The sequence below is a fragment of the Vigna umbellata genome, chromosome 11 (assembly GCF_029865625.1).
Source record: "Vigna umbellata cultivar VRB3 chromosome 11, Vumbellata_1.0, whole genome shotgun sequence".
Lineage (NCBI taxonomy): Eukaryota > Viridiplantae > Streptophyta > Magnoliopsida > Fabales > Fabaceae > Vigna > Vigna umbellata.
The window spans coordinates 8,860,564-8,876,109 of NC_142175.1; the positions used below are offsets into that span (position 1 = coordinate 8,860,564).

Below are 15,546 nucleotides of genomic sequence, written 5' to 3' on the forward strand. Positions count from 1 at the left end.
AGTTATGACTAAAGAAAGTTATATCTGATTTGATTTTGGCAGAAATAGTTTACTGAAACAGTGAACAATAATGTGAATTGCACCAATTCTCTTTGCTCTTTTTTTTTTTTTCAATTTGATAGCCAAATCTGAGTTGGATAACACTTTAGCACTTGCTATTTTTAATCACAATTCACAACAGATCACCTAATCAGTTTTGCAACTTAATCAGACTTTTGCCAAAGGAAAGTGAACATGGTTCAACTCAAAAAAAATCTAAAGGAAAAACAAGAGGTTAATCACTCTCAGCCACAATTATAGTTTCAATATCACTGGTTTAGGCTTCCTTGAGTGACCAAAAATTTATTCTCAATTGCAGAATTGATAACAAAGTGAAAACAGTGAATGCACATTATGGATCACAAACTCAGAAGTTCAAACTAAGTTCAATCACTGTTGTAAACAGTTTTAATGCAATTCTGCAGATTCATATACCTCAATAGATTCCAATGAAACGAAGACAATACTGGAAAAAATATTTGAATCAGAACTTGGCAAAGAATTTAAAACCAAGTATGAATGACTCACAGACTCTTCAAAGAAAAACCAGTTCGGTGTAGCTGGCCAAATTAGAGACTGATGCTGCTGTAAGCATCTTGCACCCAAGCTCAATGCAACATTTCATAGCTTAATTGGTGTGCATTTGCTATCCACAAGCAGATTCAACTTTCAGCTCACAGAATTTCAGAAGTGCAATACAATTACATGTAATAGTCAGCATCAAAAACTCAACAACTTCAGATAAATGAAATGACATTAAAACTGCTGTTGAAGTCTGTCATCAAGCTCATTCAATTGAATGTCACTACTTATGATGATGGACAGATCTTACTCAAAGCAAAAATTCAATTGAATCAGTTAAACTCAGATTTAATTGACAATTAAAACAAAGTAACATGACATAGACAAAACAGAAATGGATTTTAAAACTTAAAAGACTCAAATAAGAAGATTCACCGAATTAAAATGAAATAAAACTCAAGGCACAGGAAACGCAACTTGGAAACCGAAATAGATATGAAGAGCTTCAAAACACGAAACACAAACAAGATTTGCAACAACTCAAATCAGAAAAACCAATCAAGACATTAAAGGAAAATGATGAACAACTCACAAGCTAAACAGATCAACACGATTTGAAATTAGAGACGCGAGACAAACAAAAACACGACTGAATCAAATGAAACAAAACTCAAAGAATAGAATCAAACCGAGACAAAATAAGATGAACCGAGACAACTCGAAACGCAAGAATAGAAGACAACTCGAAACAGAGACGAACCGAGATACTTACCTCTGAAGCGTGCTCGAACCTGAGCTCTGAATACCACTTGATGGACGAACGCCCGAGGAGAGGTCGATTGAAGTTGTGCGAGCTCGATTCGGACTCCTCGAAGCTTCTCCGACGAATGAAGACGCAGCGGAATGGAATAAGAAACTCGAGATTGAAGGGAAAAACGGAGACCGGACACTGGAAAACCTAGGATCTAGGTATTAATCGGTGGAAACACTAATCGGACACGAAGAAACCCTAAAATGGTGATGAGGCTCAATATAAACCGATTAATCGGTTCAAATGATTCGGATGATCGGTGAAAAGTGAAGGTCAAAGGGATTAAGATGTTTGAACGGTGGAAAATGGTGGAAGGAAGTGGAAACCCTAGAAGAAGATGTGGTAGTGTAATGAACGAAGATAAAATACCTTCGAAGATGCGTATGGAGTGTGGATCTGTGGTTGGAGACGAGGAACTCTCGAGAGCGAGAGTGAGACGCTCTGAGACGTGGATGGATGCGCGAGAGAAAGAAATGAGAGGCACGGTTCTGCGAGAGTGAAGGAACGAGAAATGAAATGTGGATGTGCGTGTTTGAGGCGCGAGGGAAAAGAGGACGCGTGTGCTAAGCCACTGACGCGGATGGGAAAATGAAAGGGAGAGAGAGTGTGCTTGGAAGGTGGCTAGAGGGAGTCTTTGGACTCTCTAGCCTGACTTTCAAAAGAGAATAATTTCTGATTTCAGAAAATTTAATTCTCATTAAGCTCAAAAGTGCTAATACAAGAGAGGAGTTGGGTATTTATAGTAACCCATACTCCTTAAGAGCTAAGCTAGGAAAAGTAAAAATACAAAAGGAAAACTAAGTCAAGTAGGATTCCATCATGCCCTCCCTCTTAAGAAAAGATTTGTCCTCAAATCTGGCAATCGCCTTATGAAGAAACCCCACACAATCTTTGGGAGCATGGCCATCTTGGAGTGGCCTTATTCTTTTATATTAACTTTTTCTTCCTCCTGGATCAAACACAAATCTGCAATAAACATCAAATATATTTTCAATTAATACCAATCCAAGAAAGAATTTTTTTATAAAAACAAGGAAATAAGGACTTCTAATATTTTGTGTTATCACATTTGGAAATTCTAGAAGTCCAAATTCACTTTCATCTTGAGTTATTTCTTTCCTAAAAGATTTGAATAATTCAAGATTTAAATTGTCATATTTTGAAAAAGTTTGCATAGAATATGAGATGACAATTTGTTTGAAAGAGAAGTTAAAAATTGAAAAGTAATCAATTATTGGAAAAGAAGTAAAGATTTGGAAACCTTCCCTTTTAGGTTCCACAGTCTTTGAAAGAATAGGATTTGTCATCAGTAACAATTTCTCCTTTTCTTTCTTCTCTCTTTCTTGCCTTTCTCTCTTTTCTTCTTTTCTTTCTTCTTCTCTTCTTAATTCCTCTCTTCTTCTCTCTTCTCTTTTCTCTATTTGTTCTCTCTCTCTCTTCTCTTCTTCTTTCTTTTCTTCCTTTTCTTTTCTCTCAATCTCTCGTTCTCTTTTCTTATCCTTGATCTCCTTAAGTCTTGCCCCAAATTCTAATTCTCTACGAAGAAACCCATGATCATTTAAACTCTCAAGAAATAATTTTCCATCATTAATGCAATCCCTAATTAGTTCTAGGTTTCTTTTAATGCTTGAAGGCACAAACTTTCTTCTCATGCAAGCTTTTAAATCATGCCAATCACGTATGGAGGACTTTCTACCTTTCCTAACATGATATTGTCTTTCATTCCACCACTCTCTTGCATGCACTTCTAACTTAGAGAGATATATACTAAGAACATAATATTCACTCTCTTCACAAAACCAAGGATTTATTTTATCAATTTCTTTTTCCCAAGCTAGGTATGTTAATGCACCTATGTCTTTACCAAATGATGGAAGATTCCTAGCTTGTTTAAACATTTCATCGCTTTATCTAACCTAGAAGACCTATATGAACCATAAGAAGACATCTTTGTTTTTAAAAGTTTTCTTAATCTAAAGGGTTCAAAACTTTCACTTAGACAAGTCCCAGGTAAGAGAGGTGAGCTAAAGAGCTGCTTAAGTACCAAGTCTTGCCTTGCCAGAAATGTCTTAGGCTACTAACTAATTACCCCTTAAATTAAAATCACCTTTAGAAACAAAGTACACAACTCAAACAATTAAGCACAAATAAAAGACTAGACTCTCGGACTCTAATGTGAAAAGGCTTAGAGTTTAATCCCTTTTAGCCTAATCATCCCTAAACGTGAACATAAAAATCAAAGAAGCAAAAACACTAAAGAAACCAACGGACTCTAATGACCCCTACGAGAAACACAAATCAAATCAATATTAAAGTCTACTCCTATGGTGAAGCTTGTAGCTTTGGCTAACAAGACACATTCACCTGTCTAGCTATGTTAAAGAAAATCAAAATAGTCAAGAAAAGTTGCCAAGAGTTTGAAAGAGCACCAAGGACTCTTCCAAAGACTTGGACTTTATAAAAGGCCCTTTTACACACAAAAATGAAACTAAAAGAAAGCTAGCCTATCAGCCTATTACACATCAAATGGAACAAAAAATTACAAAACATGTACACTGCCACGGTCAGGTACTGGTTCAGCTACAGTCCACCTTTGATGCCAAGTCCTTGTGCCAAAAAGATGTACACTCCTCCTGTTGCTAGTTCGGCCAGCTTTGTCCCCTTTTCTAGCTTCTGGTTTATCCTATAATCACAAATGCACAAAACTGTTGTGAGTATTCACTTAGTTAAAACAAATTGCAAAAGAGGATATAGGGCAGTAAGAACTTCCCTTTCTCTTGGCTGCACAAGCTTTCCACTGAGATTTTGTTGTTGCTCAAATAATGGTGTCAACTTATAGGATTCAGTGCACAATTTACAGTCTGCTACAGTACAATCAGTATGGCTTTTCCCAAACTACACAGAAAATTCACAACTAGTTCAGCAGAGAACACAATGCAAATCAATGTCAAATATGTAATTCCAACTAAACTACCAAACAGATCAGCTCTGCACACTAAAATTTCACACCAAATTTCAGCAAGGCACAAATGGAAATGGATATTAAACCATATGCAAATAGGTGTAAATCAAAGCTGATTAAACAACCATCCAGACTAATCAAAACCTGACCAATCCAATGCAATGTAGAATCAATTCCAATTCAGAGTCAGATTCAGATTGGCTAATCCTAGTGTACAAAAATTACCATATCAGATCAACTTCCAAATAATGCTAAGCAATACAGGCTATAACAGGAACAGTTCAACCACAACAGAAGTAATTTAAGATGAAAGAAACTCCCTTCAGTTTAACACTCCCACGTGAATTGCTTCTGCTTCTGGTTGCTTAAGCTAAACTCTGTTGAGGTGCTATCAGTGAAGGTTCTGGTCTGCACTCCCAAATCCCACTCAATGCTGCAGTTTATCTATACACCAAGATCCCAGAGAAACAAAAGAATTAGTATTTATAACAGCACAGTTCAGATTGGATTATTATCAACACAGAAAACAAATCCCATCCCTAATTTAACTTTCTCCCTGCATTGGTGTTTTTGAACCCTTAAAGGATTATTGCAGCTTCCAAACAACAATTACAACATCCAATTTATGAGCCAGAATTGAATCAAAGAAATAGTTTGCCTACGTTAAATCTGCTAAGCCAACAATAATACTAGACCAGCACTATCACTTAATGTATGAATGTCCAAACTTGCTAAACCAAATTCAATTTTCAGGAACAGTTAAACCATATGATATCCAAGCAGAATATTCAATCAAATATGGTTAACTATTTCTAATCAGGCACCAATATAGCACGAAACTACACAACAGAATAAAAAAAAACTCCCTATTCAACTTGGTGTAGTTTATGAAGGTAGCAAAGCTCCTTTTTCTCCACTGTAGGTATTCTTGTGTTAGACTTCCCACATGTGCAAACTGCTTTTGAACAGTGTTAATCAGAACAAAATCTGCACAACTAAATGGTCAGCACATTGCAAGTTCAGAAGTTATTTCAGCACTTAAACAAGAACACACTCTCAACAAGAAATTTGGATCTTAGATGCAGCCACACAAAACTCACAAAAATCAGTCTCTCTTAAAGCTTAAAGCACTCAAAATGGAAAGGTTTGGAAGGGAAATTCTCCCTTGGCAGTACACAACTGGAGAGTATTCCAGACCACCACCACCTAAAATGCTACCAAGCACACAAACCTTCTTTCAAATTCCAGAAACCAGAGTGTAACAAGCTTCTCAATCAAGAATGGCTAGGCTAAGGTCAAAATCAGAAACCAGAACAGAACAACCACAAATAAGGACAACACAGCAGAGAAACTGACTCAAGATCAGATTATGAAAGCAAACAAAAGCTCAATTACAGAACAGCAGATCAGAGTTTACACGTGCACTGAGACAAAACCAGAGTTATCAACCAAGACAAGCAAGAAACAAAGCTTTTGATCAAAGTAAGCACAACAAATAGAACCTATGGAATAGAACTAGAACAGATTTTAAAAACAATAAAAAGGACTTAAGTTGAACCAGTTATGACTAAAGAAAGTTATATCTGATTTGATTTTGGCAGAAATAGTTTACTGAAACAGTGAACAATAATGTGAATTGCACCAATTCTCTTTGCTCTTTTTTTTTTTTTCAATTTGATAGCCAAATCTGAGTTGGATAACACTTTAGCACTTGCTATTTTTAATCACAATTCACAACAGATCACCTAATCAGTTTTGCAACTTAATCAGACTTTTGCCAAAGGAAAGTGAACATGGTTCAACTCAAAAAAAATCTAAAGGAAAAACAAGAGGTTAATCACTCTCAGCCACAATTATAGTTTCAATATCACTGGTTTAGGCTTCCTTGAGTGACCAAAAATTTATTCTCAATTGCAGAATTGATAACAAAGTGAAAACAGTGAATGCACATTATGGATCACAAACTCAGAAGTTCAAACTAAGTTCAATCACTGTTGTAAACAGTTTTAATGCAATTCTGCAGATTCATATACCTCAATAGATTCCAATGAAACGAAGACAATACTGCAAAAAAATATTTGAATCAGAACTTGGCAAAGAATTTAAAACCAAGTATGAATGACTCACAGACTCTTCAAAGAAAAACCAGTTCGGTGTAGCTGGCCAAATTAGAGACTGATGCTGCTGTAAGCATCTTGCACCCAAGCTCAATGCAACATTTCATAGCTTAATTGGTGTGCATTTGCTATCCACAAGCAGATTCAACTTTCAGCTCACAGAATTTCAGAAGTGCAATACAATTACATGTAATAGTCAGCATCAAAAACTCAACAGCTTCAGATAAATGAAATGACATTAAAACTGCTGTTGAAGTCTGTCATCAAGCTCATTCAATTGAATGTCACTACTTATGATGATGGACAGATCTTACTCAAAGCAAAAATTCAATTGAATCAGTTAAACTCAGATTTAATTGACAATTAAAACAAAGTAACATGACATAGACAAAACAGAAATGGATTTTAAAACTTAAAAGACTCAAATAAGAAGATTCACCGAATTAAAATGAAATAAAACTCAAGGCACAGGAAACGCAACTTGGAAACCGAAATAGATATGAAGAGCTTCAAAACACGAAACACAAACAAGATTTGCAACAACTCAAATCAGAAAAACCAATCAAGACATTAAAGGAAAATGATGAACAACTCACAAGCTAAACAGATCAACACGATTTGAAATTAGAGACGCGAGACAAACAAAAACACGACTGAATCAAATGAAACAAAACTCAAAGAATAGAATCAAACCGAGACAAAATAAGATGAACCGAGACAACTCGAAACGCAAGAACAGAAGACAACTCGAAACAGAGACGAACCGAGATACTTACCTCTGAAGCGTGCTCGAACCTGAGCTCTGAATACCACTTGATGGACGAACGCCCGAGGAGAGGTCGATTGAAGTTGTGCGAGCTCGATTCGGACTCCTCGAAGCTTCTCCGACGAATGAAGACGCAGCGGAATGGAATAAGAAACTCGAGATTGAAGGGAAAAACGGAGACCGGACACTGGAAAACCTAGGATCTAGGTATTAATCGGTGGAAACACTAATCGGACACGAAGAAACCCTAAAATGGTGATGAGGCTCAATATAAACCGATTAATCGGTTCAAATGATTCGGATGATCGGTGAAAAGTGAAGGTCAAAGGGATTAAGATGTTTGAACGGTGGAAAATGGTGGAAGGAAGTGGAAACCCTAGAAGAAGATGTGGTAGTGTAATGAACGAAGATAAAATACCTTCGAAGATGCGTATGGAGTGTGGATCTGTGGTTGGAGACGAGGAACTCTCGAGAGCGAGAGTGAGACGCTCTGAGACGTGGATGGATGCGCGAGAGAAAGAAATGAGAGGCACGGTTCTGCGAGAGTGAAGGAACGAGAAATGAAATGTGGATGTGCGTGTTTGAGGCGCGAGGGAAAAGAGGACGCGTGTGCTAAGCCACTGACGCGGATGGGAAAATGAAAGGGAGAGAGAGTGTGCTTGGAAGGTGGCTAGAGGGAGTCTTTGGACTCTCTAGCCTGACTTTCAAAAGAGAATAATTTCTGATTTCAGAAAATTTAATTCTCATTAAGCTCAAAAGTGCTAATACAAGAGAGGAGTTGGGTATTTATAGTAACCCATACTCCTTAAGAGCTAAGCTAGGAAAAGTAAAAATACAAAAGGAAAACTAAGTCAAGTAGGATTCCATCATGCCCTCCCTCTTAAGAAAAGATTTGTCCTCAAATCTGGCAATCGCCTTATGAAGAAACCCCACACAATCTTTGGGAGCATGGCCATCTTGGAGTGGCCTTATTCTTTTATATTAACTTTTTCTTCCTCCTGGATCAAACACAAATCTGCAATAAACATCAAATATATTTTCAATTAATACCAATCCAAGAAAGAATTTTTTTATAAAAACAAGGAAATAAGGACTTCTAATATTTTGTGTTATCACATTTGGAAATTCTAGAAGTCCAAATTCACTTTCATCTTGAGTTATTTCTTTCCTAAAAGATTTGAATAATTCAAGATTTAAATTGTCATATTTTGAAAAAGTTTGCATAGAATATGAGATGACAATTTGTTTGAAAGAGAAGTTAAAAATTGAAAAGTAATCAATTATTGGAAAAGAAGTAAAGATTTGGAAACCTTCCCTTTTAGGTTCCACAGTCTTTGAAAGAATAGGATTTGTCATCAGTAACAATTTCTCCTTTTCTTTCTTCTCTCTTTCTTGCCTTTCTCTCTTTTCTTCTTTTCTTTCTTCTTCTCTTCTTAATTCCTCTCTTCTTCTCTCTTCTCTTTTCTCTATTTGTTCTCTCTCTCTCTTCTCTTCTTCTTTCTTTTCTTCCTTTTCTTTTCTCTCAATCTCTCGTTCTCTTTTCTTATCCTTGATCTCCTTAAGTCTTGCCCCAAATTCTAATTCTCTACGAAGAAACCCATGATCATTTAAACTCTCAAGAAATAATTTTCCATCATTAATGCAATCCCTAATTAGTTCTAGGTTTCTTTTAATGCTTGAAGACACAAACTTTCTTCTCATGCAAGCTTTTAAATCATGCCAATCACGTATGGAGGACTTTCTACCTTTCCTAACATGATATTGTCTTTCATTCCACCACTCTCTTGCATGCACTTCTAACTTAGAGAGATATATACTAAGAACATAATATTCACTCTCTTCACAAAACCAAGGATTTATTTTATCAATTTCTTTTTCCCAAGCTAGGTATGTTAATGCACCTATGTCTTTACCAAATGATGGAAGATTCCTAGCTTGTTTAAACATTTCATCGCTTTATCTAACCTAGAAGACCTATATGAACCATAAGAAGACATCTTTGTTTTTAAAAGTTTTCTTAATCTAAAGGGTTCAAAACTTTCACTTAGACAAGTCCCAGGTAAGAGAGGTGAGCTAAAGAGCTGCTTAAGTACCAAGTCTTGCCTTGCCAGAAATGTCTTAGGCTACTAACTAATTACCCCTTAAATTAAAATCACCTTTAGAAACAAAGTACACAACTCAAACAATTAAGCACAAATAAAAGACTAGACTCTCGGACTCTAATGTGAAAAGGCTTAGAGTTTAATCCCTTTTAGCCTAATCATCCCTAAACGTGAACATAAAAATCAAAGAACCAAAAACACTAAAGAAACCAACGGACTCTAATGACCCCTACGAGAAACACAAATCAAATCAATATTAAAGTCTACTCCTATGGTGAAGCTTGTAGCTTTGGCTAACAAGACACATTCACCTGTCTAGCTATGTTAAAGAAAATCAAAATAGTCAAGAAAAGTTGCCAAGAGTTTGAAAGAGCACCAAGGACTCTTCCAAAGACTTGGACTTTATAAAAGGCCCTTTTACACACAAAAATGAAACTAAAAGAAAGCTAGCCTATCAGCCTATTACACATCAAATGGAACAAAAAATTACAAAACATGTACACTGCCACGGTCAGGTACTGGTTCAGCTACAGTCCACCTTTGATGCCAAGTCCTTGTGCCAAAAAGATGTACACTCCTCCTGTTGCTAGTTCGGCCAGCTTTGTCCCCTTTTCTAGCTTCTGGTTTATCCTATAATCACAAATGCACAAAACTGTTGTGAGTATTCACTTAGTTAAAACAAATTGCAAAAGAGGATATAGGGCAGTAAGAACTTCCCTTTCTCTTGGCTGCACAAGCTTTCCACTGAGATTTTGTTGTTGCTCAAATAATGGTGTCAACTTATAGGATTCAGTGCACAATTTACAGTCTGCTACAGTACAATCAGTATGGCTTTTCCCAAACTACACAGAAAATTCACAACTATTTCAGCAGAGAACACAATGCAAATCAATGTCAAATATGTAATTCCAACTAAACTACCAAACAGATCAGCTCTGCACACTAAAATTTCACACCAAATTTCAGCAAGGCACAAATGGAAATGGATATTAAACCATATGCAAATAGGTGTAAATCAAAGCTGATTAAACAACCATCCAGACTAATCAAAACCTGACCAATCCAATGCAATGCAGAATCAATTCCAATTCAGAGTCAGATTCAGATTGGCTAATCCTAGTGTACAAAAATTACCATACCAGATCAACTTCCAAATAATGCTAAGCAATACAGGCTATAACAGGAACAGTTCAACCACAACAGAAGTAATTTAAGATGAAAGAAACTCCCTTCAGTTTAACACTCCCACGTGAATTGCTTCTGCTTCTGGTTGCTTAAGCTAAACTCTGTTGAGGTGCTATCAGTGAAGGTTCTGGTCTGCACTCCCAAATCCCACTCAATGCTGCAGTTTATCTATACACCAAGATCCCAGAGAAACAAAAGAATTAGTATTTATAACAGCACAGTTCAGATTGGATTATTATCAACACAGAAAACAAATCCCCATCCCTAATTTAACTTTCTCCCTGCATTGGTGTTTTTGAACCCTTAAAGGATTATTGCAGCTTCCAAACAACAATTACAACATCCAATTTATGAGCCAGAATTGAATCAAAGAAATAGTTTGCCTACGTTAAATCTGCTAAGCCAACAATAATACTAGACCAGCACTATCACTTAATGTATGAATGTCCAAACTTGCTAAACCAAATTCAATTTTCAGGAACAGTTAAACCATATGATATCCAAGCAGAATATTCAATCAAATATGGTTAACTATTTCTAATCAGGCACCAATATAGCACGAAAACTACACAACAGAATAAAAAAAAACTCCCTATTCAACTTGGTGTAGTTTATGAAGGTAGCAAAGCTCCTTTTTCTCCACTGTAGGTATTCTTGTGTTAGACTTCCCACATGTGCAAACTGCTTTTGAACAGTGTTAATCAGAACAAAATCTGCACAACTAAATGGTCAGCACATTGCAAGTTCAGAAGTTATTTCAGCACTTAAACAAGAACACACTCTCAACAAGAAATTTGGATCTTAGATGCAGCCACACAAAACTCACAAAAATCAGTCTCTCTTAAAGCTTAAAGCACTCAAAATGGAAAGGTTTGGAAGGGAAATTCTCCCTTGGCAGTACACAACTGGAGAGTATTCCAGACCACCACCACCTAAAATGCTACCAAGCACACAAACCTTCTTTCAAATTCCAGAAACCAGAGTGTAACAAGCTTCTCAATCAAGAATGGCTAGGCTAAGGTCAAAATCAGAAACCAGAACAGAACAACCACAAATAAGGACAACACAGCAGAGAAACTGACTCAAGATCAGATTATGAAAGCAAACAAAAGCTCAATTACAGAACAGCAGATCAGAGTTTACACGTGCACTGAGACAAAACCAGAGTTATCAACCAAGACAAGCAAGAAACAAAGCTTTTGATCAAAGTAAGCACAACAAATAGAACCTATGGAATAGAACTAGAACAGATTTTAAAAACAATAAAAAGGACTTAAGTTGAACCAGTTATGACTAAAGAAAGTTATATCTGATTTGATTTTGGCAGAAATAGTTTACTGAAACAGTGAACAATAATGTGAATTGCACCAATTCTCTTTGCTCTTTTTTTTTTTTTCAATTTGATAGCCAAATCTGAGTTGGATAACACTTTAGCACTTGCTATTTTTAATCACAATTCACAACAGATCACCTAATCAGTTTTGCAACTTAATCAGACTTTTGCCAAAGGAAAGTGAACATGGTTCAACTCAAAAAAAATCTAAAGGAAAAACAAGAGGTTAATCACTCTCAGCCACAATTATAGTTTCAATATCACTGGTTTAGGCTTCCTTGAGTGACCAAAAATTTATTCTCAATTGCAGAATTGATAACAAAGTGAAAACAGTGAATGCACATTATGGATCACAAACTCAGAAGTTCAAACTAAGTTCAATCACTGTTGTAAACAGTTTTAATGCAATTCTGCAGATTCATATACCTCAATAGATTCCAATGAAACGAAGACAATACTGGAAAAAATATTTGAATCAGAACTTGGCAAAGAATTTAAAACCAAGTATGAATGACTCACAGACTCTTCAAAGAAAAACCAGTTCGGTGTAGCTGGCCAAATTAGAGACTGATGCTGCTGTAAGCATCTTGCACCCAAGCTCAATGCAACATTTCATAGCTTAATTGGTGTGCATTTGCTATCCACAAGCAGATTCAACTTTCAGCTCACAGAATTTCAGAAGTGCAATACAATTACATGTAATAGTCAGCATCAAAAACTCAACAACTTCAGATAAATGAAATGACATTAAAACTGCTGTTGAAGTCTGTCATCAAGCTCATTCAATTGAATGTCACTACTTATGATGATGGACAGATCTTACTCAAAGCAAAAATTCAATTGAATCAGTTAAACTCAGATTTAATTGACAATTAAAACAAAGTAACATGACATAGACAAAACAGAAATGGATTTTAAAACTTAAAAGACTCAAATAAGAAGATTCACCGAATTAAAATGAAATAAAACTCAAGGCACAGGAAACGCAACTTGGAAACCGAAATAGATATGAAGAGCTTCAAAACACGAAACACAAACAAGATTTGCAACAACTCAAATCAGAAAAACCAATCAAGACATTAAAGGAAAATGATGAACAACTCACAAGCTAAACAGATCAACACGATTTGAAATTAGAGACGCGAGACAAACAAAAACACGACTGAATCAAATGAAACAAAACTCAAAGAATAGAATCAAACCGAGACAAAATAAGATGAACCGAGACAACTCGAAACGCAAGAACAGAAGACAACTCGAAACAGAGACGAACCGAGATACTTACCTCTGAAGCGTGCTCGAACCTGAGCTCTGAATACCACTTGATGGACGAACGCCCGAGGAGAGGTCGATTGAAGTTGTGCGAGCTCGATTCGGACTCCTCGAAGCTTCTCCGACGAATGAAGACGCAGCGGAATGGAATAAGAAACTCGAGATTGAAGGGAAAAACGGAGACCGGACACTGGAAAACCTAGGATCTAGGTATTAATCGGTGGAAACACTAATCGGACACGAAGAAACCCTAAAATGGTGATGAGGCTCAATATAAACCGATTAATCGGTTCAAATGATTCGGATGATCGGTGAAAAGTGAAGGTCAAAGGGATTAAGATGTTTGAACGGTGGAAAATGGTGGAAGGAAGTGGAAACCCTAGAAGAAGATGTGGTAGTGTAATGAACGAAGATAAAATACCTTCGAAGATGCGTATGGAGTGTGGATCTGTGGTTGGAGACGAGGAACTCTCGAGAGCGAGAGTGAGACGCTCTGAGACGTGGATGGATGCGCGAGAGAAAGAAATGAGAGGCACGGTTCTGCGAGAGTGAAGGAACGAGAAATGAAATGTGGATGTGCGTGTTTGAGGCGCGAGGGAAAAGAGGACGCGTGTGCTAAGCCACTGACGCGGATGGGAAAATGAAAGGGAGAGAGAGTGTGCTTGGAAGGTGGCTAGAGGGAGTCTTTGGACTCTCTAGCCTGACTTTCAAAAGAGAATAATTTCTGATTTCAGAAAATTTAATTCTCATTAAGCTCAAAAGTGCTAATACAAGAGAGGAGTTGGGTATTTATAGTAACCCATACTCCTTAAGAGCTAAGCTAGGAAAAGTAAAAATACAAAAGGAAAACTAAGTCAAGTAGGATTCCATCATGCCCTCCCTCTTAAGAAAAGATTTGTCCTCAAATCTGGCAATCGCCTTATGAAGAAACCCCACACAATCTTTGGGAGCATGGCCATCTTGGAGTGGCCTTATTCTTTTATATTAACTTTTTCTTCCTCCTGGATCAAACACAAATCTGCAATAAACATCAAATATATTTTCAATTAATACCAATCCAAGAAAGAATTTTTTTATAAAAACAAGGAAATAAGGACTTCTAATATTTTGTGTTATCACATTTGGAAATTCTAGAAGTCCAAATTCACTTTCATCTTGAGTTATTTCTTTCCTAAAAGATTTGAATAATTCAAGATTTAAATTGTCATATTTTGAAAAAGTTTGCATAGAATATGAGATGACAATTTGTTTGAAAGAGAAGTTAAAAATTGAAAAGTAATCAATTATTGGAAAAGAAGTAAAGATTTGGAAACCTTCCCTTTTAGGTTCCACAGTCTTTGAAAGAATAGGATTTGTCATCAGTAACAATTTCTCCTTTTCTTTCTTCTCTCTTTCTTGCCTTTCTCTCTTTTCTTCTTTTCTTTCTTCTTCTCTTCTTAATTCCTCTCTTCTTCTCTCTTCTCTTTTCTCTATTTGTTCTCTCTCTCTCTTCTCTTCTTCTTTCTTTTCTTCCTTTTCTTTTCTCTCAATCTCTCGTTCTCTTTTCTTATCCTTGATCTCCTTAAGTCTTGCCCCAAATTCTAATTCTCTACGAAGAAACCCATGATCATTTAAACTCTCAAGAAATAATTTTCCATCATTAATGCAATCCCTAATTAGTTCTAGGTTTCTTTTAATGCTTGAAGGCACAAACTTTCTTCTCATGCAAGCTTTTAAATCATGCCAATCACGTATGGAGGACTTTCTACCTTTCCTAACATGATATTGTCTTTCATTCCACCACTCTCTTGCATGCACTTCTAACTTAGAGAGATATATACTAAGAACATAATATTCACTCTCTTCACAAAACCAAGGATTTATTTTATCAATTTCTTTTTCCCAAGCTAGGTATGTTAATGCACCTATGTCTTTACCAAATGATGGAAGATTCCTAGCTTGTTTAAACATTTCATCGCTTTATCTAACCTAGAAGACCTATATGAACCATAAGAAGACATCTTTGTTTTTAAAAGTTTTCTTAATCTAAAGGGTTCAAAACTTTCACTTAGACAAGTCCCAGGTAAGAGAGGTGAGCTAAAGAGCTGCTTAAGTACCAAGTCTTGCCTTGCCAGAAATGTCTTAGGCTACTAACTAATTACCCCTTAAATTAAAATCACCTTTAGAAACAAAGTACACAACTCAAACAATTAAGCACAAATAAAAGACTAGACTCTCGGACTCTAATGTGAAAAGGCTTAGAGTTTAATCCCTTTTAGCCTAATCATCCCTAAACGTGAACATAAAAATCAAAGAAGCAAAAACACTAAAGAAACCAACGGACTCTAATGACCCCTACGAGAAACACAAATCAAATCAATATTAAAGTCTACTCCTATGGTGAAGCTTGTAGCTTTGGCTAACAAGACACATTCACCTGTCTAGCTATGTTAAAGAA

At 36.3% G+C, this 15,546-nt stretch overlaps 1 long non-coding RNA gene across 1 annotated transcript; it reads right to left on the minus strand.

The window, feature by feature from the left end:
• Nucleotides 1-9,335: 9,335 nt before the first annotated feature.
• LOC148190931 (uncharacterized) lies at nucleotides 9,336-13,203 on the minus strand. Its single transcript, XR_015782899.1, has 2 exons — nucleotides 13,123-13,203; nucleotides 9,336-10,672 (listed from the first exon to the last, which is right to left on the minus strand). It is a non-coding gene; the product is annotated as an uncharacterized LOC148190931 (long non-coding RNA).
• Between the last annotated feature and the right edge of the window lie 2,343 nt (nucleotides 13,204-15,546).